A 23,685-nucleotide genomic window follows, 5' to 3' on the forward strand; every position below is an offset into this window, starting at 1 on the left:
TTACTGTAAAAAACTATAAAGATGATTTGTGAAGTAACACTTAATTTACTGCAACTGACACCAGACTCCAGATGCCAGAAATTTGACTGACAATTTCTATTTATTTATATCCTGCTATACAATATCTGCCTTAATGCTGTAAATTTTTCTGATTGGAATTTCACAGTGTCTGCCTGGATATTTATTGATCATAAAATAATCTGCACAACCCGTTAAAGTCAAGGCAGGGAGGATGGATGCCAGAGAAATCACTCGACGGGATCTGGGTACCAGTGCCCAGGTAACAGGAGATGCTCAGATGCTACTTTTACAGCTTTCTGTATCACTGAGAGCCAGTCATTTGAACTGCTTTTCTGTTGTTTCTCGAAAACCCCTTCTGAAATGCTTCCAAGAGCCTGGTATTGAGTTCCTACCAGCAACTCCATATGGACTCTGCAACATGCCTCATTTGCAGCTCCTCACCGTTGAGAAATCCCACCTTTACAGTGAAATCTGGTGTTTTCACAACTGCTCTTTCAGACAGCCCATGAGAGAAATGTTTGGCTCTTCCTGCAGCAGTAAGACCACTTTTTTTTCAACTATTATTTTTGGCAGGCAAAGACAGAAGCATTCAATTTCTGCCCACGAGGGAAAAAAATGTGAAACTTGGTCCCAGCTGGGAGTTTCCGTATTGCCTGGTGAGGAGAGTCTCTTACTTCATTCACAGCTTCAACCATGCAGCTTTCCAGTATCTCCAATGCATTTTGCCTTCTGAGTTTGGACTTTTTTTAAATTATTTTTTTGTTTCATTTTGGTTTTTATTCTCCTAAGGGACACCTATTCTACCCTATGGAAATTAGAAGTGTGTGCTCTCCACGTGTGGGTGAACACAAAGGCATATTTTGGTCATAGCTAAATCCACCCATTCTCCCAAAAGTCAGCACATCCCACCCCCAATCCAGCACACACCCACTTTCTCACCAGTAGCCTCCCAGTGTGACACCCCTCCCTACCCTGTGCACACATACCCCTACTCCAGCCCACCATTCTTCTGCCTTCTCCTGCTCTTGTTCAACAGGAATTTGCTCCCTTCCCTGGAAATGTGGCCCCTGCCATTCATTCCTGCTGCTTTTTGGGGTCCCAAACCAGGCCTCACTCATCAAACACAGCTCCCTTTCCTTTCTCAGCATCAGAATAATAAGCCAGCAGCTGAAATGCAATAAAGAAAAAAAAAAATCCCAGTTTGACCCACTTCCCTTGGAGTCACCCTGTTGTGCCTGCTCCCAGGACCTGCTGCAATTTGCCTTTGCCTATCCAGGATGAGGTGGTTTCAGGAGCATGCAGCAGCTGGTGGAGCATCTAATGGGCTGCAAATAAAACTCCACCAAAATAAAGAGCAGCCCAGGAGGCTGTCAGGCCCCAGGCACTTGCCCCAGACTGGACAGCATCCCTGTGGGAAGTGGACAATGGAAGGACTCGATCGGCTCAGGGCTCCCCATGACCTTTTCAAGCTCCATAAAACCCTTCACAGATCACCCTTCAGAAAGCAGGGAAGGCAAGCAGACCCCTGCATGGCCTCTGGGCAGGGGCAAGGGAGAGGTCCTGGCCTCCCCCCAGGTTGCAGTGAGAGTCAGATGAAAGGTTAACAACAAGATGTAATCACAAAGTAAAAGCACAGGGCAGGAATGGGACAAATAATTTCCTGTTGAGTTGTGGCTTCTGTTATTCCCAGAGAAAAGCAGCAGGTATTCAGGAGCTTCTCATTAGCCAGCATGATTTCCATTAGGCTTTCCATTAACATCTTGTGGTCATAATAAACACCTACATGATTAACACACAAAAAAAGGAGCCTATTCCAGTTGCCACAACAAGCTGGGAATGGCACAGGTAGGTCAGTTCCTGTCTGGAACATTCTTCTTGCAAAGGAGTTGCTCTTTACACTTACCTAGGACAATTCCCTTGCAAAGAATTAAGTTTTAATGCTTCTGTCCTCCTGCTTTAGTCTAGGAGGACACCTACCTCTGCTTTGCAGCTGGGAAAAAAAAAAAAAAAAAAAAAAAGAAAAAATGAGAGAATATGGTAGAAATTGTCCCTGGAGAGATTCAGGACACTCCAGTATTCCCTAGTCCTTTGTCATGGCTCTGAGGAGTCTTTTCCTACTGAAAACTGACAGGGAAAGAAATCCTTTAGGAACACATGCATGATCCCAGACAGCAGATAAGCCCCAGGAGCTCTTCAAAGTCCCCATGGAAAGAAGATGGAGCCACTACAACCTGGGCTTGTTTTAACCATGAAGCACACCAGCACTTTATGTCCTCTGAGAACTGATGAATTATGGGGAAAAAAAATAGACACAGAGCTAAAACATGACCTTCCCAATGCCAAGTTACAGGCTCTCCATGCTTTATCCATCCTGCTAAGGGCATGCACATCATTTCTGAGCATGGAACCCACAGTGAGAGCTCACAGGTAGCTCTGGCTCCTCCCCAGCCCTCGCCCTCCTTGCCCATTGCCAAAGGTACCACTGCCAAACCTGTGCCCAGGAGATTGAGGACATGTCATTTTGACAGGGCTGCCTGTCCCCCCTCCTCATTTCAGACTCCTGCTGCTAAGAATTTGTGTGCCCTTTATCGTAGCTCTGAAATACAGAGAGACACTTTGGAATTCAATTAGTCAAACAGTTGCCACAGCAACAAAAACATATAAACCTAAATGATTTATACTCACAGACACCACTTCAAATAGGAATAAATTTAATACAGCAGCTGGGAATGAAATGCATTGTACAATAAGAAAATTGTATTTTTTCTCTCCCTGATGATAGGCCTCAAGGTCTTAATGCAATATAGATGAAAAAAGATATTTGGGCAGAAGGAAGCAGAATCTGTTGTGCTGTATTTACAATGCCTGCTTGGAGAGTATAACACATAATGAGCATGTACATCTAATCACAGAGCTGTGATGCTGCTTGCAGACAGCCACAGATCAAAGATTGAAGATACCAAGTTGACTGCTTGGTTTCACTTTCTTTCTTTGTGTCTCTTCATCTCATAAAACTTCTCCTGTTGGTCTCTTCCCAGGTGAAAAACAAATCTACCCTCATTCCAGCAGATTCTCCATCCCCTACAGTGCCAGGTCCCCACCTGGTAAAGTGAGATTGTGCTTTTTTTCTAAAAGAATAAAAATTGCTTTAATTCAAATGTAGTCCTGGGACTCAGAGCAGAAATTAATTTCAAGAAATATGCAGGAAATATTTTCCTCTGCAACATCATTGCAAAACCTTGCAAGAAAATCCAGGATAGTCATTCAAGTGATGGTCACCTGCAGTATTTTTTTCCATAAAAGACTGAACATGAAGTGAATGCCACAGTTCCTACAGTTCTCCTTTGACTCTAAGATTCCCTGGAGAGAACTACAGGTACATGGGATGTGAGATCACAGAGAAGATAATGTGATAATGATAATGTACAAACCTCTGGCATTAGCACAGTTTCAGTGCATCCTCATTCCAAAGCATTCAAATATATCTTTTTCCAACCAGCAAAGGTTTCACAGAATGAAAGTGATGTAGGAGCTTAGAGGAGACTTATGGTTAGTTTCAGCAAACAGGAATTGTCCAGAGGTTTTGCAGAAACTGCGTCATTCCTTTCTAAAGGCACAGCAGCTGGTTTAACTCAGAACTGTGGAAAGTTGTGTGCTTGTAGCTCATCTGCCTTTGTTGAGGTGCCAAAGCCAGCTGCCTTGGCAGTGCCTGGGCCAGAAACAGCCAAGCAGTGCCTAGACTGCAAAAGAAAGTGGAAACCCAACCACTGGCTCTTCATTTTCCCCTAAGCAGGAGTTAGCCTGACATGCAAGGAGGTATTTTGGAATTCGTCACCTGCCTCCACAAAGCCTGATCAGCAGGGCCAACCACTCCCATCAGTGGGAGCTGAGGCTGCCAACACCCTTGGAGGGCTCAACACTACGAGCAATTGTATGAGATCTCTCATCTGACCTGCTCCACTAGACAGCGTTTATGGTGGGAATAAGAGCTTTATTTCCTGTCCAGATCGTGCTCATAACACCTTCTCCTGCACTTCACAAGAACTCAAACAGGACGAGTCTCACGCACCTCGGGGGCCTTTGTGCAGAGAGGCAACCTCTCTGGCTCAGCCCGTGTTTTGAGTAAACACTGCAGATCCAAGAGCAAGAGGGAAAAGCCAGAAAAGCACCTTTGAGACAAACCCAATACTTTTGTCTAAGTACAAACAAACAAAACCACAGAGGCCACAGCTCTAACAGAGCTTACTGGCTCCTCAGCGTAAAAAAATTACAGGGGTGAGTTTTCATGGGTTGTTTTAGGCAGGAGGTCAAGAGTGCTGCTCATTATTAGAGTTGGCAGGTGGGGTAGAGAGTTCAGGATGCTTTGGGTGCAAATTGAGATCAACACCTGCAATTCTCTTTGGCAGTTTGGGAAAGGAAAGCACACAGATGCACAACAACAACTAAACAAAGCTAATAATGAAATCATATTTATGTAGGCAGGAAGGAAGCTCAATTGCCAGGAGAGTACTAAAGTCTACAAGTGTAAATACATACCAAATAAGTCAGCTTGATGAGATGCCAAGTTTGTTCAGCAGAGTATGGCACTTCACTGCTGAAGTGTTCCTGCAGGAGGGAAACCAGGAAAATGTCAAAAAGGTCATTGGGTGAAATGTGTGGCTCCACCAGAAAACTGCAAACAAGCTCATGTCACTAGATTCAGTGGTGTCTTGCAAAGCCCCTGTTGGCGCCGTCACATTGAAGCACAAGCATTTGGCTCCTGAGCTGATCTAGAGCTCACTGCTCTCTCCACGTGGCAAAGCAGAAACCACCACAATATATGGGTCAGATGTACTGCATTTCCCCCTTGAAGGTTCTGGATTTCGAGTACAAAATCAGGGAAAAAATACTGACATCCTGAGGGATATGGTGGGGCAAGTGTGTGAGGATTTGTAGGACTTATATGGCTAATATTTGACAATGAAAGATCCAAGACAATAAAGGAAACGAGCAGCTTTACAACATCTCTGAGCCTCACTCTCAGACCAGACTATTCACATATTCTGAGTCAAGAGGGGAAAAAAACCCTACAAAACAAGAACAAATAGTGCAAAGTATCTCTGGAGATGTTTTTAGAGTGGAAATCAGAGACATCACAATATTTAGATCCTGGATCAATCTTCCACAGACGTTGCAAAAGGCAAAATCCTTAACAGCTGAAAGATGGAGCTGAGCCAAAAGTATTCAACCTGTGACAGCAAAAGTCTTGACTTGGCTGGAGAGTCCCCTTCATCTCCCTTTCCCTGTGAAGGTAACATCTGTTCTTCTCTTTGCCTGTTCAATTGCTCTTTGGTAGGATGGCACAGAGAACAGCAGGCTGGTGTGTCCATTCCCGCTCCATTCCTTCTGGATTAGGGGATGCAGCAGTTCAGCAACCAGCTCCCCAAGCCACAAACTACATTTATCATCATCTTTACACGCCTTTACACAGCTGGCTCTCCTGATGATAATGTGTTCTACAGTTTCCCTTGCTGGCGTGGCTTATGTTAATACTCCATTAACATTGCTAATCAGAGACAGACTTCTGGCAGCATCTCCAGGGGATGAGCAAATGTTGTCCTATTCCTTTCAGTTTAGGAGATCAGACTTTCAGATGAAATCCATTCCCAACATCTCTGATTTCAGCAATTAAATGGAGCTGCAGCATGTGGGAGCTGTTCAATGCTGGATGCATGTGGTTCCTACTGCTCCAAAGTAAGACCTTTTATATGCCAGTCCTCAGATATGTGACATTTGGAACTTTTATTCACTTGGGAAATCAAAGACTGCTGGAAAGATGAGATGGATTCAAATCAAAGATAAAAGGTACAGAGGTCCTGAAGGTCTAACAGTGCATGATCCCAGTTCAGCTTACCCCATCCAGAAATCTATACTTTAGTTTGATCTATTCCTTCTCACATTTCAGGAGCACATCCAAATCCACTTTAGCTGTACAAAAGGAGTCGACTTTTATTTGGATTGAGTAGAGTCACCGTGATACATTTGATCTCAAGAAAATGTCTGGAAGTTCTGCTTGTGTTGGTAAAAGGAAAACAACTGCTCATTAATGCAATTTTCAAGTCACCTCAGATTTTAGGTGGGCTGGCATTCTCTACAGGATTCAGAAAGATTATAAAATTAACATTTGTCAAACAAAGCCTACACTGTGGAAATAAACTTATTTCCAATCCAAATATCATAAATGAGGCAGAATGAAGCACAACTTTTGAAAGGAGATGCAAAGCCTTTATCCTCCCCAACTCCTTCAACAACTAGAAACAGCTGAGCAGGAGGATGATGCAGTTGAGCCAGTGAAACAGTGAGTCTGCTCAGCAAATTTATACTCTCATTCAAACAGATGCACCAATCCAGTCAAAATTAGGACAGGCTTCTTCTCTCCTTTTCCCTTTCCTCTCCTCTTGTAGTCTCCCTAATAACACCTCATGCCTTGTTGCCTGGAATGGGAGGCACTTCCATGGCAGGAAGCGATGCCTGCTGCTGCTCCTCACTGATACAGACACGAGGAAGAGCAGCTCAGTTTGAGCAAGCAGCTGCAGACCAGTTACATCTGACAACAAAGCCAGTGCTTGCCTTTCCCCCCAAAAAACCCCAATTCAATTTACAGAAACAAAAGGAGAACTCAGAAACAAACAATGCACATCAGTATACCTAAATGATGAAGTGGTATGTGACTCACAGCCATTTGGAAAGGCTTCTCCAAAGCCCTAGGGAGCTCACCAGAAGCTATTTAGATCCACAGCTCAGACATGCAGTAGATGCAGAGTTTATTTCAGACACCTCAGGAGTGTGGCTCCTATGCCCACTCACTTTGAAGGTCTGAATTCCAAATTCAGTTAACGATGTACCACACTCACTGAAGATGGAGAAAACTGTGGGCATTCGTGCAAGGTCCATGGCACATGGATATGACCTTCAGCCACTTGTTGGAAGTGATTTATAATGCATCAGCTCATTGCTATAATGATGTGCTTTGGAGCCATTAATTAACTTGCTGCTCTCTGAGGAAATTCTCCTTTCCTCCATCATTCATATCTGCTTGGAAGAGCTGCAGACCTGCAAAAGCTACGTGTGAAAGCCTGAGATGTGTGGGATGCAGCCGAGCAGACCGTGGGCAGGTGCTATGAAAACTTCCTCATACAGTGAGTGCCTCAGTGCAGCTCCATCACATCCCACAGCACCAGAATGATGCTGCCACAGCAGCCCTGCCAGGCCCCAGAATCACTGCTGCTGGGACATCCCAAATCTCAGCTCTGCCATCTTTGGCTCTCCAGCCTCCTATTCTACCTTAGTGGAAAATGCCAATAAATGGAAGATGAATAAAAATTGTGAAAATATTTACTTGTTTCTTCTTGGCATAAATTGTCATCTCTCTCCTATTTATTCATTATTCAAATATTTTCACAAGGCTGATTATGGATTTTTACCTTCTTGGACTAGATGCAGGTAGTTGAATACATATTCTCCATATTCAGTGCCAGAGCATGAATGAAGAGCCAGTCCACAGATACTGCAACCCTCCCCTGGTAGGATGAGGCTTAGCTGCCTTGACTGAGGACTGAGACCCAAAAAATAAAGATGATATGTGCCTCCTGTGCTGTTCTACAATATTAACTATTCTGCAGTTCACTTCTGTTTTGTTTCAGCAGCTTCCCTCACTGAATCATCAGAGAGCAAAATTGCCTCCAAATAATAACCAGCTACATGGAGTGTTGTTTGGCAAGGGAAAGAGCAGAGTTTGACTCTAGATTTACATAAATCTCAGCTCACACATTTCAATTGCCAAGTTAAGTGTTCAGACACCTCTTTCTTCAGAGCCAGCACCTTGGGAACCCACCTTCCCAGCCTGATCTCTGCTTCCTCTCTTTACAGAAGAAACACCCTCACTTATGTAACACAGATATCACTTCTGAAAAGACTTTCAGCTCAGGAAGGCAATTTTTCCAGGTTAGGACAGTAATGAATGGATTTTAGGCCAACTCAGGTCCCAGACACCCCATTTAATATCGTGGGGCTGCTGCAGGTTAGTACTTCTGAAACCCATAATTGACTGGTCCTGTCAAAGCACATAACATCTCTGGCTCTGACTAACGTCACTGCACACTCTGGAGCAGCTCTATCCAGTGGAGAGAATGTACATTTGTCAGATTTCCACTGCACTTGTCTCTCTCTTTCGCGCACACAAACGAGTCTTAAAGTACAGATTAATATTTAAACAACCAGGGCTGCAAATATCTCCCAACCTTCCTGGGCAAGAAAGTTCTTGTGTGGAAAAACAGAGTGGGGAAAATGCACAGAGGAGGGAAAAAAGCTCAAGTGGGAATTTGCTTTTCATTTCTGCTCCCTTTGATATAACCAGGATTAACTGCATTTCATCCCTTTCTAAAGGACAGGTTGGGTCTCCAGCTGTTTTTCCACTATCAATCCCAGGAGAACAAAGCTTAGGAAGTTAAACGAGCTTGGGAATCTCATCTTCACTTTTAATTAATTTGAAATGAATGCATGCTAATGACAGCACCACAGCAAGATTGCCAAAACTTTCCCCATTGTGTAAGAAAGTGGTGAACACCAAAGAGCTTGGGACCTCACCAACAGCTTTAACCCTTGCTTGCTGCAACTACAGCCAAAACCTTTGGGCAGAACAGGTTCTGAAGGGTTCAGTGATTTTCATCTCCATGTGCACCATGGAGACATCCTGACTACCTCCACTCCAAGCAGAGAAGCCCAGTCCTGCTGGCTGTCAGAGTCTCTGCCAAAAGGATGACAGTCAGAAATGCATCTTGGTGGGTTCAGACTGTGAGGAGCAGAACTGCTGTTTCCCTGTTCAGAGTCACACTTGCAGCTCCTACTCTTGGCTTTACATGAATTATAAAACTACAAATGCACTTCAAGTTCCTCATGTGGAAAAAAAAAAAGACAGAAAACAGCCTGGTGGACTTATTTTCTTACCATTATTGTCACTCATGGGTAGCTTTACCAGTGGCATATTAGAAGAAGGTTATTTGCAGATTTTTAAAGGCAGAGAGTGGGGTCAGGTTGAAACAATGAGTGTTAGGTTGCTCCTAGTGCTGACAAGGTGAGCTATGGCAGGAATGAGTGCTGGGCCAGGGATGCTGGAAATCTGTGTGTGAAACTGGAGGCTGTTAAATCTGAGAACAGCTAACTCCAGTTTTGGCACAGAGCTCACAGAGGTTGGGGAAACCATTCTGCAGAGACCACAGCCCCAGCTGTCAGGAGTAATAAAAGCTCAGCTCAAGCTGTGATGCAGACATGGTTGAGGGGAAGGACAAGCTGAAAAGTGGACTGGATTTGCTGATCTTACTAGAAGATTTGTTTATAGTCACCCCTGATAAAATGGAAAATAAAACAGGGAGTCAGGCAGCCAAATGAGAAGAGAGTGCAATGTGAAAGGAAGGATTTGTACCCATCAATATATGTTAAGGGTCTTCAGGGGAGACCTTAAGAACATTGTAGAGGGCAAGGAATGAGTTTAAACAGAGCGGCTCCCACTGTCCCAGTTCACTGGGAGCCATTCATCCATCACAGCTCTGGTTGGCCTCTCTCATTTTGAGCCTACAGCTTTGCAGGAATTAGGCTCAGGACATCTACCAGTGTCTCCTTGCTTCCCTGGAGAGCTTCTGTGTCCAGGCTCCTCCTCCAGACCCCAGCTTGTCCATCTTCTCAGTGTCACTGTAAATACAGAGCACTCCTTGCTGTCCTTAAGAGGAAGGCTGCCAAAACAATGAGGTTCAGCATGGGAACATGGGTTACAGAGACAAAGATTACCACAGATAGGAAGGAGGTGAAGCAGTTCATTAAGCAAGATTTGATATCTCCCTGCTCTGGACCCTGTATGTGTTATGTAGTGGAGCCAGATATAGGCACACACATTTTGTAACCATAAACATTTAAAAATACCATGCCCAGAGGAGGCTTTTGTTCAGTTAAGACCTAAGGCATTAAGGATCTGAATCTGTGATCTGAATCTGTGCAGGTAACCACCCTGCACTCTGAGGTTAACATTAGAGTGCCTTTACAGATGAAGGAAGCAATTACCTCATTTAAATTAAACAAAGATTCCTAAAGCTGCTGTTGTGCAGTGCTTTCCCTTCTGTAACTGAGCACCAGCATATTTACACGGGGGCTTTTGTGGTTGGGCATAAGACATTTGCAAGATATTTTTACTGCTTGCAGGAAATCTATGAAAAAGGATGAGGCAGAATGTCTTGGAATGCAAAGTACCAAGCTGGATTTTAACCACTGCACAACAGCAAATGGGTTATGCTTGGCTTTTTTACTATTCAGCTGGTAGCAATAAAACAGTGCTTGGCTTACTCCTTTACAGAGCCAAGTTCTTTATCTTGAAAGAACAATAGTGAAAAAAGGCCTGTAGAGGAAGGAGGCAGCCTTCTGAAAAGTCCCCTTAGGACTTCCTCAGAGCTGAACACAGAAGGCTTAACTCCTACAGCTCCAGCCCCCTGGCACAGCTCTCCTGGTTCCTCAGTGCTCCCAGGGTGGGAAAAGATGCAGCTCAGCCTTGTCTCTGCTGAGGGAGATAAGCACATTCACAGCTCCCTGTCTTAGGGGAACAGGGGGGACAACTTCAGCTGCTTCTCAAGGCAGTGCTCAGCCATAAAGTGCAGAGGAACAGCCCTTCCAGGTGATCAGGGTGTGCAGCTTTGCCTCGGCACTCCGGGAGCTCTCCTTGCTGCCTGCATCACTGCAGCACAGGTATCTGCAAGGATGATGATGCTCTCCCAGAGGCTCCTAATCATAGCATCCACTTAAAGGCAGAGAAGAGACAGGCCTCAACAGCAATGAATAGAAAGGGCTCCTTAATTAAGACTGATGGTCACAGACAGATCCTCTGGTGCTCTGCTCCGCCAGCTCCCAGATCCATATCAGCACCACGTACATTATATGGTTGTCTCCCTTCTTGGCCAGGGACACAGCCATGGCTCAGGGTTTTAATTAGCCCACTCCAGGCTGTCTTGGGCATAAAGGCTCGCAGAGAGGAAGATAAACATTATGCAGAAATCACGTTCATTTATAAAAGATTCAATTAAAGAAAACAAACAGCATAAACTAAGATCGTCAGAGCGAGATGACAGGGAAACCATCCTGCTGGGAGTCAGCTGCCTCTGGCCTTGGGCAGGCAAATATGGTGCTCCTCTGCACTTCTTGCACCACAAGGGGCCAGGGAGAACAGGACCACCTGGGAGGTGAAGTTAAGAATTTGTCCTGCAGAATATGTCCTGTTTTGACAGCTGAGCCCAGGGCCCCTTCACCCCTTCAGGGATCAAAACACTTGCCTTCCCCTCATATTTTCTTCAAGGCAAGGAGAGGCACATTCCACCTCATTTTCATTAATATGCAGCAAAATTCTGTCATTTTAAAGCCCAGTCCCACCATTTTCAGTTCAGTATCTGTAAACTGCTGAAATGCAAAGCTGACTCAAGGGCTTCTCTTGCACTCACACCAAACTGTGACCTTTGAACCCTGCTGAGGAAGGACTATTTTCTAATGGGATGTGTGAAATGAGAAAGAGGATGCTGGGAATGAGAGCAGCAGCATGTTCTGCCCCCAGGGTTGGGCACACAGCTGCGGGAGCAGCAACTACATTCAAGGCTGGATCTCATAAAGGAAATGAGGAGTGGAGAAAATCACAGCATTTAGGGATGGAAAGGTCCATTTGCTGTCTTTCCTAGCCCAACAGTGACAGATCCCTCCCCTGTGCTTTGCAATGAGTGTAATGACCCAAGCAACCAGGGCTTCTAGTCACTCTCTCAGGAACAGCTCCACAGCTTCAGGAATCTCCATGACAGCAAAGCTGAAGAGGCACAGCCTGGGTTTACCTCAGTTAAAAAAATGGGGTGGAAACTAGGTTTGAGGTTAAATATTGCCTTTAGCCAGTTCTGTACATCTGGGGTACTTGGGCCAGGTTTGCACCAGACCTCCCACCATTAGTGCTCCAGTGAAGTCCTTCTCAGCAAGCTGCATCTCAGCTGAGAGCTCAGCAGCCATGCCATGGGCACTGGCCTCCTTTCCTGGTAGCCTGTGAAAACAGAATCCTCCTCCATGTGCCCATGCTTGTGTTGTTGGCCCTTGGCATTTCTCTGGCACCTTTTCCCAGCCTTTTTCCTGCAGGGCCATTGTTGCTTTCAGGGAGGGGAAGGAGGCAGTGACCCTGTGAGTGTTACAAACCATTAAGCCTCACCCTGGGGAGTGGAGGGACAGGACTTCTCTGGCCTCAGTAAGTTGTGTTGCTATCTGAGATTCTCATTATCTCCAATGGGAGCTCTGATTTGTTTCTCAGTTCTCATTTCTCTTTGTACACAGTTGCCTCTCCTCTTCAAGGCAGCTTTTTGTGGGAGCTCTAGCCTCAAAGGTTCCTTTTTCTTCATGTGTGAATTACAGATGTCACAAACACCTCCGACATGGTGCAGGATTCCTCATTCAAATGCAGACTAGCTGAGGGGGAAAACAAGTCTTTAGATCTATAGCATCCCCTGGGGATATCAGCATAGGACACATGCATGCCAGTGATAAGCCAAACTAGACACTGGATGTCACCAGCACTCCACTGGAAACACAGAGGAGGGAGCAGGTATCTGGCAGTAAAAACCTCCACTCTTAAAGCAAGCACTCTGGTTAGCTAAAGGAAGGGTTGGCTGGGCATGAATGAACAAGGATCATCTAACATGCTCTAGAACCAGAATAAATCCAGCAAAAGACATCCAGGTGAGGAGGTGAAGGAAGGGATGGAAGGAAGTTGCTATCCCAACTTGGAAGGAAAAGCAAGACCAAGGATGATGTAGGTCTCCCAGATGGCCACCAGCCCACAAACCTTAACAACTGCCAAGGAAAAGAAGTGGTGGGATGGAGAAGGCTGCTCCTCCTCTGGCAAATCCTGAATACCAACATGCCTGAAGGGCTCTGCATGCCAGTATAAATGAGAAATACCTGGCAGCTAAATGGACATCTCCCAGTAAAGAATGACTTCCAACACACATGAGCACCTGGAATTCCATGCTCACAGAATCCTTTCACTTCCTTTCACCTGACCAAACACTCTTCTACCCCAAGGCCCTGTGAGAGAAGAGCAACCTTGACAAGATCCCAACCTGGCTGCTGTTCAAATCCCAGTGAGGGAGAAGAGAAGACTTTGGGAAAGACCCAACTCTTTCTCAACCAGACCTTTGCTCTGAGGGACACAGAGAGGAAAAAAAGTGCTTGAGGAGAAGAGGAGGTGCTACACATGTAGTATCCCAGACCAGCTGCTCAATCCACAATAGCACATTCAAACTATGTCTGATGGTTTCTGGAAGGGTCCCCACCTCACAAACACACGTTGCATAGTTGATCTGGTTGCTTCCTGCAGAAATAACTGGAATTACAGAGTGTGCAGCACCTTGAGTAGACATGACCCAGGCTGGGCTGCCAGACATATGGAACTCCTGGACAGATACAAATAATGGACCTCCCTGTTAGTCTGCAGGCAGAATCCTCCAAGAGAGCTTAATGTTCCAAAATGCTGTGCAGAAACATGGATTCACACCTTTCTGTGTACATTGACAACATTCCCTCTGGATAGAAACAGCACAACTGGGTGGAAAGAAGCAGCTCAACTGCCTGTCATAGACTCAGCCCTGCCAATAGGCAGAGTGGAGTCCCTCATGAGTGGGCTGTGTTTTGGCAGAAAAAAGTGGGATTTTGATCCACACCTCCCTCCCAGCTCTGCAGCAAGGATTTGGGTGGAGGCTGTGAAATACAATGCAAAACTTGGGATGGTGATGGCTTTATTCCAGTCTGGGAAGGAAAGGCTCCCACCACACTTTTCCTAACATGAAGAGCTCCCGCCTGGCTGCATGATTATACTGCTGTGCCCAAGATGCTTTGTTTGTTGCTTGTTTTAAGATCTCCTCTGTTTAATACCTGGCTTTGCTGGAGCACTGAGGGAAACAGGCACTTGAACCGACTGCCACCCTGCTTTCTCTCTCCATAAATGAAAGCATGGGAGTGCTTCACTGACCTTCTAAATACAGAGGCTTCAAATTAAATTATAACATTGCTGATAATCAGCAGACCAGGGATTAAACTGATTGGGGCCCTGCCAGACCAGATTTAGCTTTCATTAAGTTCTGCCCACAAATCAGACTTACCCATACCCTCGCTCTTGAAGTTATAATGGGCACAAATGCACAGAGGGAGAGCAAATCCAAAGTACTTTACTGTTTAGAATTCTAATCCTTTCAAGGTCTGGAAATACCTGGGGTCCAGCTACCACGTTGTCTATCCACATCTGCTGTCAGAAGTAAAAACGTGAAAGCAAGTCATTTACATGAGGGTTTAAGAGAGAAATGACAAGAGCAGGGATGTAATCACTAGCACAGGGAAAGTCTAAAAGGAGCTTGTCGATCCCTATGAAATAGAGCAAGAGGCTTATATATTTTTTTTTTCTTTGTGTGTGTAAATTTCCTAAACAGCTGACCTAAATGAGTTCTTACCACGATCAGATGGCCTGGGACAACAGAGTAATCCTTCTAATAGGATTACAGGCTGTGCTAAAGGAGACTTCAGGCTTCTCTGCTCTGCATTGCAACACGTACACACAGAGATGGACCTGGTACCTGTAAACCCAGTTTTCCCCATTCACCCCCTGCATTACCCAGCCCTTCTCACCCCACTGCCTGCTCTCTCCACAATTGCTGTAAAGTAGTCACCAATATTGGATTGGAAAAGGAGGAAGGAATAAGTCAAAGAGCTGAAATCATAACACTGGACAGATGGAAGTGTGGGGAAATTGGCAACCAAAAAGTCTAGTTTCACTCTAATTCCAGGAGTATTGCCTGGTGCCAGTCAGCCTTTCCAGTGCTGTTCAGCTAGGCAGCATAAAAATCCCTGCCATTGAGATTTAGAGACAACACAAAAGCTGGTGAGGAAGCACACAGCAATTCAGCAGGAGGCTCCACGGAGCTTTGCAGACCTCCTGGTATGCTGGATCTGTCCAAGCCAAACACCTTAATGGATGTAAACACAGAGCTATATGCAAACAAAGCAGGAAGATCTATGTCCCAGCTGTGGGTGGAAAGCTGTAGGGAAGTGTGAGGGAGTGTCTGTGCCCTGAGAACAAGAAAAGAAAGCAAAGCACACACAGCAAAAGGAGCTATTTCCTAATAAAGAAGTAACTGACTGTGAGCTCCCAGAGAAGGTTGTAGTCAGTAGTGTCTGGTGCAGCCTTTAGTCACATGCAAAGGGATGGAGAATGTGCCTTGTAACTTCAGACTGCCTGAGTGAAACCAATGCTGGTGTGCTGATAACAGCTCTCACAAATACATTTTTCAAAGGTTGCTAAGAAGCACTTAGAGATGGTGCTGGAGAGAATTACAAAAACCACCAGATACAGTGGGGAAAATGCCTGGCTGCAAGGGACTAAGAGGAGCTCAATTCTCTTTATCAAAAAGATAGTTATGGGGGATAACAACTTCCAGCAGGAAAGATCTCAAATATTAGAGAGGTATCTGCTCACACACAGAAAGGCATAGTGAGAACCAATGGCAGCTGAAAGATGAAGGCAGATGAAGCCAAATGGGAAATCAAACATACATTTGCAATAATGAGGAACAAGAAGGAACTACATGCTCTCTCTCTCCCTCTCTCTCTCTTCCCACACACCCCTTTTTTTATAACGCCTTTAAATTAAAACTTGGAAGACACTTGGAATTATCCCTGGGAGGCATCTTTCAGTCAAACACGTTCCTGCAATCAATGCAGGAGAAAGGAAATAAAAGGCACTGCCCATCAGTACTCCAGAGTGCAGCCTCGACCAGGTGGAGCTCTCTGGACCTGTCTGTGCTTCAGTGTGACTCCATCCCTCCTGCCCTTCCCTGGGAGTGCTGGTCCAGGCAGAAACATCCCAGCCAAACACCCTGCTGGAACAAATGTCTCCTCCTGTGTTCATGCATGGACAGACAGAGCAGCCCAGCCCTTTTGGAGGGTCCATCTCTTCTGAACACAGGCTGAGATGTGCTCCTCACTCACATCCTCACTCACACATGTGCCCCTCTACTCACAGCAGCTGCCACAGCTGTGGCTCAGAGCAGGTGTCCCAGGCCTGGGGGAGCCCTGAGGTGGTATCCCAGTGCTGAAGGCACACCTGAAGAGCTGGTTCTGTTCACAGCTCCTGTTTTGGGCTCTCCCTGGCAGGACACGTGCCAGTCTTCCAGGAGTTGTGCTCATCAGCCAGGTCACCTGCACTGGACCCTCTGCCAGCTCCCAGGCAGCACCCCCTCACCCAGAGATGGAGGAGCTGGGCTCCTCCACCTGTTACCAACCAGAACTGGCTCTGCAGAGAGGCTGATTTTTATTATAGTCACTTATTTTTAAAGAGAAAATTGGTGAAAAGCACCAAAACAGATTCTGCATTTCTTTCAATGTCCTGGACTTCACTTGCCTGGAACCAAAACGAGATCTCACAGCAAAGCAAAGGGCTGGCAGATGAAAAGTTAATCCCAAAACCATCAGGAAAGGGAAAGAGGTTTGAAAGATTTAGAAGTGACTTGTTGCTTGACCTGGAAAGAAGATGCTGGAGCCCTGGGTCAGCAGCTCTCCTGGGCCTGTGATTGAGTAGGTGACATAATACAGATGACTGTGACTGAAAATTAATTGATGTTACATCCCTTATAAATCTGGACTACCTGGCCAAAGCATAATGCTTTCAGAGTGACTGAGACCTGCTGAAATATTTATAAGATTGAGATATTACTTTGGCTTAGCTGGAGCAGAGGATTAACTTCATCACTCCCTCCTTTCTCTTCCCTTCTCCTAAAAACACGAAAGCTGCTTCAAAAGAAGGAAGCAAAACTTTCCGGTATCCACTTGAACAAAATGTTATTTTGAAATTAGAATGAATTTCACTTTTTGGAAGTATGAAATCCCTGTGAGACATACATATATATATACACACACACAAACACACATATATATCTATATCTATATCTATATCTATATATATATATATCCCACACAGTGTGCCTGCAGTATATAACTAAAACACAGGCTGGTTCCCCTCATGTCCCTCACAGAACTCTACACCTGACCTCCCCCAGCAGCAGGACCATCCTAATAGAATTCCTTTTGAAGGAGAAAACTACAGGAAGGTCTGGGATCCCTTTTGCAGCCCTAATAAGCCCCAGGATCCTTTCTGGTGGCTCCAATCAGTAAGAGGTCAATCACAGGAAGGGTTATTGTCAAAATATCCCTTTTCCCATTGTCTGGGGCTCTTCCACAGTTCAGAGCCACACAAAAGCTGCTGGCTGGGAGGATGACAGGGCCAGGTGAAAAGCTGTCCTGCCCCTCTGTGTGACGGGCTCCACGTCCAGCAGGATCAGCACCTCAATAGCAATGCAGGGAATTTTTAAAGACGTTTGTTTATCACGGCCATGTGCCACCACTTGATTGCCTGAAAAGCCCAGGAGGGCACCTCAGCACAAAATCTCCCAGGGAGTGACAGTCAGGGCAGGCGTCAGCTGGAATTAAACAGACACCTTCAATACAGCTGGAAAGGACTACAAAAGAAGCATTAAAAGAGCAGTTACATCCCTCCCTTGCCCGTGGTCCCTGTTTCAACTGCTCAGGCTGTCATTAGGGACTGCCAGGGGGGACAGTGTCACAAACGAGCAGCACAGGCAGGCACAGCAGAGAGCAGCTCCTGCTGCAGCAGGGAGAGCCTCCACAGCAGCACAGGGCACACCTGCAGCTACACCTGCATCAGCCAGAGACCTCCCTTCTTCCCTGGAGCTGATGGTAACACATGGAGAAGGAGGTTGCCCAGTGTAAGGTAGGATAGGAATTATTGTAAGCTTACTTTGGGATTTCTCTCACTGTTCCTAAAATGCACCTGTTCCCAGTTGCTCTTGTTGGGAAAGACATGATGGTTTCAGCTTCTGACTACAGCTTATAAAGCCAAAATTTTAAGTCCATGCTACTTCTCCAGAGAGCTGCCCACCCACCCCACCCCAGTTTGTCAGTATTATTTTCCAAGAGAAACCAAAGACAGGAAAATTATTTTATACCAAATTAGAGATTTCGCCCTTCTCCTCTGCTGCTTGGATGGAGAGAAAACACCAGAAAATTCTCAACTGTCCAAATGAAAAACATATTCCTCTTATGAACACTCTGGGATGGTTTAAAGCAAGGGAAAAAAAATCTTCAAAATCTGCAGACTGTCAGAACTCCTCACAGAGTCATTTTGACAAGCTCAAACCATAAACCCCGTAAGGTTCACTGCCCATTAATATTCTCGGATGATTCCTTTCTCTATTTGATTGTCACCAAATGCAAATATCAGTTCTTCCAGACATTATCATGTCTTGTAATGAACAAAGAAAAAAAAAGTAACGTAGAAAAATAATCCGAATATCCAAAATCTTGCAAACGAGCACTCAATCTGCCTATAACTCGATTTTCTAAGTTCATCATCCTTCCTGACAACTCTGCACAGATAAACAAAATGTATTTTCACTGTTTTGCACGAGGAATTTTGCACACAGTGAAATAGAACTCATGAGGGCATCTACCCCTCCAGCTTTTAGCATGACATACCTAAGCTTGCCCCACCAAAATGGACAGGGAGCCAGTGTCCCTGCACCAGAGTCACAGGGATCCCCCAGAGGGATCTTCTCATCCAGGCTGTCTGGCTAAGGAAACATCCAGCGAGTCCCACCAGCTCATCTGATCCCATGAGAGCTCCTGGAAGGGCCCTGTTGCACCACCTGGAAATATTTATAGATAAGAACAGTGCTTTTCCCCTGTGCCTGAAGATCTATGCTTTGCTCTCCCAGGCACTTTTGGGCAGTGTGGATGGCTGCAGGATGGACCAGGAGTAGCACAAGTCCCTCCTGAGCCCTGGCCTGTGCTCCCCTGGGAGGTTTGGCTGCCAGCCTCAGACAGCAGCATAGATCAGCAAGGCTCTGCACTCCTGTGACACTACATCAATAAATGTGCAGCTGAGACAAGGAAGTGCAGGGACATAAATATATATGATTGGATTCCCATTGGTTTGAAATTTTCCCCACAGAGTCTGCCTCTGGGCTGCACCTCCCCAGCTCAGTTGGAGCAACACTGTCAGGGCTTTGATATATTAAAGCCAGGAGGTGTCTGAGTGCACTCTAATCCTCTTCACATGGCTCATTTTTAACCAGGCTTTCTCACAGAAGCCATCCCAAGGACACCTCCTCCAGCTGAGTAGGGGGACTGGCATGTCTGCAATGCACCAATGATGGAAAACTGAGGGAATTGTGCAGAAAAATGCCTTTTCCTCTCTCTCCCTTCCCAAACACCACCCATGACTGACTGCTGCCACTGCAGCTCCAGTCCATTTGTGCAAACACTAGACCTGATCTGGCTGGGAAGAGATACTGCCTCGATGCTGCAGGAACAGATGGAAATTTCACCTGGAAGAGCAGTGCATAAATAAAACTGATAAAAAGTTTTAGGACTTGTGGAACGTGCATAATGTGCTTTATCAGAGATATCAGCTCCCATGCTTAAACACTGCCAGTGGCTGCCAGGGAAAAAAAAAAATGAAAGGTCTCTTATAAAATTATTATCCTGTCACTTAAGTCAACAGCAGTGATACCACGATAGAAGCCAGCAGTTATGTCACATTGTTTTATCACTGTAATTACATCAAGAACACAGTAACTGTCTGTGAGAGATAAGATGATGGAAACAGCTCTGCTGAAGCTTCCTGCTCACAGTGCTGGGATTTGCAGGCTGGTTTGGGGTTTGGACATTACATTCAATTACTGTCCTTGAGTGCTGAAGAGCCATGTCAGTGAAGAAATACAACCCAGAGAGCTCCCCTGGCTCCTCCTGCTGCAGGTGGGGTTGTAGGAGTTATCAGGGTCAGTCTGAGGATCACAGAGGACCAAATTAATGGAAATTGGCCTCTGGAGGATCCCTGGGTTTCACAGGCTGCTCAGGCTCCTAAAAATGTACAGCAGGGTGACAAGAGCACTCCCACAAATTGGTGGAGGAGAGGATGTAGCCACATTTGCTGAGCAGGAATCGATCGACTTTTCCCCAGGCAGAAGGAATATATACTAGAAAAAAAAAACCATTTTGTAGGCTAAGAAAGGACTTGGCATGAGAAAGGTAAGCAATTCTGTGCAGCTTGTAGAGTTTCAGGAAAAGGTGCTGAAAACTCTTCTGCTGACCCCATAATGCCCTGCAGTCCTTGATGCAAAGTGGCATAATCCCTATGGAACCCACTAAATTCCCAAAAAACTGACACCCTCCAAATCCTTCCTTCAAACTGGTAAATTCCTAATGCATCACGAGGTTGTCACTATTTGATGTTTTTTCCATCCCACTTTCCCCCTTGCTCAGTGAAGGGAGCAAGTGAGCAAGTGCAGTGAAGTTCCTTCAGGAACCCAGAACACTCCTTGCTCCTCTCTCTTGGCAGAAACCCACCTGTTTCTGTCCCTCTTTCCCATGGATTCTGTGCTTATTGTAAGTTGTTCTGAGGCAGCACTGCAAACAGCATGCAGTACAATGGAGCCTGGGAAGCTGCAGTTGTGGCAGCTTCTGATTGTCAGGTGAAAAAACATTTGTGAAAACAAATAGTAAAAGTGAGCTTCAGAGAGTGAGTAGTTGTGTGGGTTTTTTTACATGGAAAAGACAAGCTAGGTCACAGATACTTGTAAAAAGAGAGAAGGTGCCAGACCAGCCTCAAACCTGTTTTCCTACCATCCCAACCTGCCTCTTACTCAGAAATGCATGGACTCATCCAGTTCTTAGACCTTCCCAGACTTGGACATACAGGATTCAGGCAAGGAGTACACACAAAACTCCTCCTGCATTCACTGCAAGTGTGCTTTGATTTCCTCTGCTTACAGCAGGGAATGACCCTCACCATGGCACTGCCCCTGTTATTCCAGAGCCACTGCTTCTCAGGGCTGGCTGGACCATGACAACTCCTCAGTCCCCTACAGAACAAGCACTTTTCAGCACTTCATTGCTATTATTGCAGGCTGCAGAGAAGTCCTAAGGGAACCTCAGCACTGTAAGATGGATGCAGGGACCATCTTCTCTGCCAGACAATGCAGAGGAAGATGATGCTGGGGAAAACAAAACTGTTTACTGTTTACTACTCTTCCCACAATAGCTTGAAATAAAATATCCTCTTGTCTGCAGCCAGGAGCAGCAGTGCCATTAAGGATGATCCCTCATGCCACAGAACTTTATCAGGGTAATTACATCAGGAACAAGTTTACCATTTGAGAAAGAAGAAAGATTACAAGAAGCAATCCACCAAAACTGCTGCAGTGTCACAGCTGAGAGATATGCAGAGAAGAGAAATGCATTACACAGGAGCAGTTGAGAGTGAATTCCAGGTGGGAAGGGCTGTGAGTTCATGGATTGTGTTTAGAGCACTGGGGGAACGATGCTTGCAGCCACGTGATCAGTGGTCCTGCAAGCACAGGATTTTCATTTGCATGTGCAACTTTTGCTAATCATGCAAATGGGTTTCCAGAGGGCCTTCAGAGAAACACAGAATCACCCATGGCTTTTTCAAGATTCCCAAAGAAATTAGCCTAATCAAAGTCCAACACAGGCTGGAACTGGCACAGATCAAGGGAAGACTGCTTGCATGTCCCTTGACATCTCACATTCACTGCACAGCCATCAGCCTGAATGCTTCACCTGCCAGCAGCTCAGGGAAAGGACTTCTGCTGTTCCAAAGCCTTGTGGAAAGACACAGGGGATGCTAAATTGAGATCTTGTGTGTGGAGCCTGTTGCCAGTATGGCAGGAACAGACACCAATGAGAAAACATCCTTTCTTTCCTGCAGAGCAAGGGTCACGTATCACAAGCAAAAATACCTTTTTTTTTTTCTTCCTTCTTTTTGACTCATCAAATTATTGAGGGGGAGCATCACATCACCCTCCTGAGAGAAAATGAAGGTCATTACAGCCATTACCATTACAGTGCTAAGCTCCCAGCAGCAATATCATTCAAGGCTGTTTCCTCTAGCCTGGAGTCACTCTGATGTCTTGCCCATCCCAGAAACCTGCCCTGCTCACACGTGCTCTCCTGTTATGTAGGAGAGAGATTTGGAGTGAATGGCTAAGAGGGAAAACACCAAAACAACTGAGAAAGAGCAGGATGAGAGAGCACAAATTGCTGCTTTCACAAGGAGATCCCTGTTCACACAGGTCATGGGTTGGACAGTCATTGGCAGGGCATGTGCCCTCACCTTCCTGGCACAGGCCTGGACAAAACTGTCCTACAGCCTGCAACAAATTATCAGCCCAATCATAAAGATTGCCCTCTTTTCTTTATGCCAGCCCTGACCTAACTCTCTAAGCAACTCCAAACAACACACACACATCAGTCAGCAGACTCCAGCCTCACCTGCTGACTGCTGTGATCCTGGATCCTTTCCAGACCAGCTCCAGGCCACGGCACAACACAGAGAAAACACCCATTGCTGGGGAAATTGTGCTATTATTGTGACAGATGGGTTCACTTATAGTCCTCCAGCTTGATATTTCCATGGTGTCTCTAAACACTGGTCAGCCAAGGATTCCCAGCTCTTCCGAGTGCCCAGGAATGCTCCCTGCCATGGGATCCATCCTAATCAGAGCTACAAAGACTCATCCCCTCTGATCTTCAAAGCACTTTATCTCAGTGCCTAGGCAGAGCTCAGGGTGTGCAGATGCAGGCATTCACTTCTGCAAAAGCAGCATCTGGAGGAAGGCACAGAAACACGGAGCTCCTATGTGATAGAAATGCCACTGAACTGGAAGCTGAGCCAGGGCCCAGTTTGCCCAGGAAAAAAGCCCAACAGCCATTTCATCCTCTCACTGGGAAGCCTTTGTTGATGCTATTGCAAGTAACACTTTGATAGTTATGAGAAAGCCCTTCAAAGGTGTTCTAATTGGTGGTAATAACTTTTAGATGCCCAAAGAAGTTGGTAGAAAAACAGAGAGGTTAGGAATAGAGTCAGGACAGGTGGGAGGGAAGTTTTAGGGGTAAATTGCAAAGGACAAATATTTTGCTTTGGTTATTGCATAACATTCTATTTAAAAATCATCATCAGGGAAAGTGCATTCTGAATATGTGTGTGTTCGCAGAGGATGTAGAAAGTCAGCTCCCCGGCAGGATGGCTGCACTGTTCATTTATTAAACACATGGTAGACTGAGGGAGGATGTTACACCAGGTGTAAAATAAGTTGAGAGAGTAAGACACCAACCAGCTTTCAAAGTCATTTAAGAAAAGGTACCCATGACAACAACAAAATGAAGATGAGGGACCAGTTCTCTAATAATCAAGCTTCAATTATGGTACCCTGCCCCAAAATGTAGTTCCCCCACCTCTGTGAGCAAACCACTGCTACAGTTGTGGCTGGGTTCAGGTTATAGCTGGAGCTCTGCCGAAATCCTGATGTGCCCTGAGGGACAGCTCAAGGGCTGGGGCTTTATCTCCATGCCTGTATTTCCCAGACAAATGCTCAGCAGTGTTTCTAAGGTGTCATCACCCCCAGCACAGGGCTCTTGGAGCATTGGGCAGGTACTGCTTGCTGGGGCAGAGGGGAGAGCAGATTTTCTACAGAATTTTGT

Source organism: Molothrus ater, chromosome 13 (assembly GCF_012460135.2).
Source record: "Molothrus ater isolate BHLD 08-10-18 breed brown headed cowbird chromosome 13, BPBGC_Mater_1.1, whole genome shotgun sequence".
Lineage (NCBI taxonomy): Eukaryota > Metazoa > Chordata > Aves > Passeriformes > Icteridae > Molothrus > Molothrus ater.